The sequence below is a fragment of the Leuresthes tenuis genome, unplaced genomic scaffold (genome assembly GCF_036924035.1).
Source record: "Leuresthes tenuis unplaced genomic scaffold, fLeuTen1.0.hap1 SCAF_2, whole genome shotgun sequence".
Lineage (NCBI taxonomy): Eukaryota > Metazoa > Chordata > Actinopteri > Atheriniformes > Atherinopsidae > Leuresthes > Leuresthes tenuis.
Window position 1 is genome coordinate 40,494,203 of NW_027325356.1, and position 4,747 is coordinate 40,498,949.

Sequence of the window (4,747 nt, forward strand, 5' to 3'; positions counted from 1 at the left end):
TTGCACTGGACTGTGTTGTAATTCTTAGTTTCAACACTAGGCGGAGCGCCAGTCTTCAACACAGCAGGTTTTCCACTAAATAAAATGAATAAAAGAAAACATTTGCCACGAGTGACCAAAATGGGAGAACCAAAGAAACGCAAGATAGCAAGTGAGTGCAGAAAATTTCAGACACGGTGGGAAAATGAATATTTCTTCATGGAAGTCAAGAGGAAATGTGTCTGTTTGATTTGCCATGAAAGTGTTGCAGTGATGAAAGACTATAATGTACGAAGACACTATGAAACCAAACATCAGACCTACACGTCCTACACTGGTGCTGATCGAGAAGAGAAAGTTAAGCAGATGGCAGCTAGCCTGCTCGCTCAACAACAGTGCTTTCTCCGTGCTAACAAAATACAAGAAACTGCCACATTAGCAAGCTACAAGGTAGCTGAACTCATTGCGCGGCACGGGAAACCTTTCTCAGATGGTGACTTCATAAAACAGTGCCTCACCACAGTCGCAGAAACAATGTGCCCAGAAAAGATGCAGGAATTTAACAACGTGAGCAAGTCCAGAAACACAGTTGTGCGACGAATCGAAGATTTGTCAGCTAACTTAGAACACCAAGTGTCACATAAAGCTTGTACTTTTGACTTTTACTCGATTGCATGTGATGAGAGCACCGATGCTACAGACACCGCGCAGCTGCTGATTTTTCTGCGAGGAGTGGATGATAACTTTGGCGTTATGGAAGAGCTGCTTGATCTGAGGAGTCTAAAGGGCACAACAACGGGAAAGGACATGTTTGAAGCTGTGTCAGATGCAATTGACAAGATGGATCTTAAATGGGACAAGCTGTGTGGAGTTACAACCGATGGGGCTCCGGCTATGACAGGCGAGCGCAAAGGAGTGGCCTCAATGGTGTGCGCCAAGGTGCGGGACAGTGGAGGTGAGGCTGTTAAAATGCACTGTATCATCCACCAAGAAGCCCTCTGTGCCAAGACAGTCCAACTTGATGATGTGATGAATACAGTTGTGAAAACTGTGAACATAATTCGAGCATGGGGGCTTTATCACAGAGAATTTCAAGCTTTCCTAACTGATATTGATGCTGAATATGAGGATGTGCTTTACCATTGTGATGTGCGCTGGCTCAGCCGCGGCTCCGTGCTGCAGCGGTTTTATTCCCTGAGATCAGAAATTGATCAATTTTTGAAAGAGAAGGACAAACCTCTCCGTGAACTAAGTGACCCTCTGTGGTTGGCAGACCTGGCATTTCTAGTTGATCTCATTGGTCATCTTAACACACTGAACAAGAGCCTGCAAGGCAAAGACCAGCTTGTGCCACAGCTGTACGCGCACATGAAAGCATTCTGTCTCTTTGAGACACAACTGCGTAACTTCAATGTTGCGCACTTCCCCACGCTGTCCGAAATCAAGTGTGGTTTTCCAAACGCCCACCTTTCTGCAAAAAAGGAAAAATATGTGTCTGTGCTCACATCTCTCAAGACAGAATTCAGTCAGCGTTTCCAAGATTTCTCTACCATTGAGAAAGAAATCAAGCTGTTCTCAACTCCCTTCGTAATGGACGCAGAAAAAGTGGAAGAGAGTCTGCAATTGGAGCTTATCGAAATGCAGTGTGATGATTCTCTGAACAATCAGCATCAGCTGCTCTCCCTACCCGACTTCTACCAGAGCTTGGAAAAGGACAAGTTTCCTCTGATGCGACGTCACGCAAAAAGGATGATGAGTCTGTTCGGCTCGACATACATATGTGAGCAAACGTTTTCTCTGTTAACTCTGAACAAAAGCAGATAAACCTCATCTCTAGTGAGTGGCCCAGCCTTTCATATATTTTTCTGCATGTGGCCCTCCATGAAAAAAGTTTGGACACCCCTGGAATAGAGGGAGGGACCTTGTCAGGATATGTTCCCAAAAGTGTGTGGGATCAGTATGTAGAAGGTATTGATCACTTTCCCTCAAAATGTCATTCTCTCAATTATAATGATGGTGTGCCTATATCTGTCAGTGGTGGGAGACGCCATCTGCCTGCTTGATCCCCAGACCACAGAGGACATCCCTAACCCATGTGTGACTAGTTTTATTCAGTTAAATTTTCTTTCAATGGAAACTATGCATCCCTGTGATCTCCTACTTCAACAACTGCAGCGTTTCTCTGTTTGCAGTTTGATGGCCCCAGCACATCTCTGGGATTCGATGATGAAACTGTCTGTACATGCATAAATGCCACAGGTAGGCTATTTATTATTAAAAATATAAACGGTTTGGACGCGTCTGCAGTCTACCTATTCTATACCAATAGGCCTAATTATCACCAGTACACTTTGCTGCAGGTTGCAACAGGAACACAAATTCCTGCAGCAAAGAGTGAAGTAAGTAACTCTTCACATTACTATCGCTACCTACATACTTTGTTGCTCACAGGCACATTTCCTCTATTACAGGATGTCCGAACTCTGTACAAAAGGAAACTTCTGTAGGGCATAGAGAGCACCAAAGTAGATATGGAATACAAGAAACTGAAAATAAAAAAGATGAAGCTAGAGATCATGAAACTGGAGAGGGATGTAAGTATAAATTCAGACAAGGGAGAAGGTCATGGTGTGAACTGTATTTAATTCTGTTTTCTCTCCTCAGCTTGAAAAACCTGAATAATTAAACAATTCAACATAACTTGAAATCGAAACTTGTCATTATTGTATGGTTCATGCAAAGTGTTTCTACATTTATATTCACAGTGGGGTGCCATGACCTAACGTATCCATTAAGCCTTCTTACACTATGTTACTGTGTCAATGCGAAATTATGAAAAGAAGTTCAAACTCAAAGGTCACAACAATAAGGATCAAGAGAAATATGTGTCTCTGTATAGGTCCCTCACTGTCCATCCATCCATTATCTACAGCTTCTCCGGGGATCGGGTCGCGGAGGCAGCAGCTTGAGCAGAGAAACCTAGACGTCCCTGTCCCCGACCACTTCCTCCAGCTCTTCCGGACTCTCATAGTCTCTTCAATGTGTCCTGGGTCTTTCCTGGGGTCTCCTCCCAGTGGGACGTGCCGGAAATACCTCACCAGGGAGGCGTCCAGGAGGCATCCCAACCAGATGCCCGAGCCACCTCATCTGGCTCCTCTCAATGCGGAGGAGCAGTAGTTTGATTCTAAGCCCCTCCCGGATGACTGAGCTTCTCACCCTATCTCTAAGGGAGAGCCCAGACACCCTGCGGAGGAAGCCCATTTCGGCTGGTTGTATTCGCGATCTCATTCTTTCGGTCACTACCCACAACTCGTGACCATAGGTGAGGGTAGGAACATAAATTGACCAGTAAATCGAGAGCTTCGCCTTCTGACTCAGCTCCTTCTTCACAATGGTGCAGAGTCCGCAACACTGCGGACACCGCACCGATCCGCCCGTCATTCTCACATTCCATTTGTCCCTCACTCGTGAACAAGACCCCGAGATACTTGAACTCCTCCACTTGGGGAAGGATCTCATTCCCGACCCGGAGAGAGCATTCCACCCTTTTCCGGCTGAGGACCATGGTTTGGATTTAGAGGGGCTCATTCTCATCCCAGCCGCTTCACACTCGGCTGCGAATCGCTCCAGTGAGAGCTGAAGGTCACGGCCCGACAACGCTAACAGAACCACATCATCCGCAAAAAGCAGAGACCCGATTCTGAGGTCGCCAAACCAGACCCCCTCAACGCCCTGGCTGCGCCTAGAAATTCTGTCCATAAAAATTATGAACAGAATCGGTGACAAAGGGCAGCCCTGATGGAGTCCAGCCCTCACCGGAAACACGTCCGACTTACTGCCGGCAATGCAGACCAAACTGACACCGTTCATACACAGACCGAACAGCCCCTATCAAGGGGTCCGGCACTTCATACTCCCGTAGCACCCCCCACAGGACTCCCGGAGGGACACGGTCGAACACTTTCTCCAAGTCCACAAAACACATGTAGACTGGTTGGGCATACTCCCATGCAACCTCCAAGATCCTGCCGAGGGTATAGAGCTGGTCCACTGTTCCATGGCCAAGATGAAAACCACACTGCACTTCCTGAATCCGAGATTGGACTATCCGACGGATCCTCCTCTCCAGTACCCCTGAATAGATCTTACCAGGGAGGCTGAGGAGTGTGATCCCCCTGTAGTTGGAACACATCCTCCGGTTGTCCGGGGGGGCAACCATCCCCCCGACCTGCTAGTCCAGAGAGACTGTCGCGGATGCCCACGCGATGCTGCAGAGGCGTGTCAGCCAAGACAACCCTACAACATCCAGAGCCCTGAGACACTCAGGACGGACTTTATCCACCCCTGGGGCCTTGCCACCAAGTAGCTTTTTGACCACCTCGGCAACCTCAGCCCCAGAAATGGGAGGACCCGTCTCTGAGCTCTCCAACTCTGCTTCCTCTGAACGCATGTCAGTAGGATTGAGGAGGTCCTCGAAGTATTACCCCCATGACTCACAACATCCCTAGTTGAGCCCTGTCCCCACCATACACAGTGTTGACAGTGAGCCGAATCTCTTCGAGGCCGTCCGGAAGTCATTCTCCATGCCCTCACCGAACTCCCACCAGCTGGTTCAGGGGTTGCCGCCACGACAGGCACCGACCACCTTATGGCCACAGCTCCAATCAGCTGCCTCGACAATGTAGGCACTGAACATGGCCCATGCCCTTTATCAATGTCCCCCACCTCCCCTGGGATATGGTTGAAGCTCTGCCAGGGGTGAGAGTTA

The 4,747-nt window shown here is 48.2% G+C and overlaps 1 long non-coding RNA gene across 1 annotated transcript; it reads left to right on the forward strand.

Annotated features, from left to right (window-relative positions):
• The first annotated feature begins 1,996 nt into the window (after positions 1-1,996).
• Positions 1,997-2,679, forward strand: LOC140302476 (uncharacterized). The gene is made up of 2 exons (XR_011914971.1): positions 1,997-2,076; positions 2,172-2,679. It is a non-coding gene; the product is annotated as an uncharacterized lncRNA (long non-coding RNA).
• Positions 2,680-4,747: the final 2,068 nt, after the last annotated feature.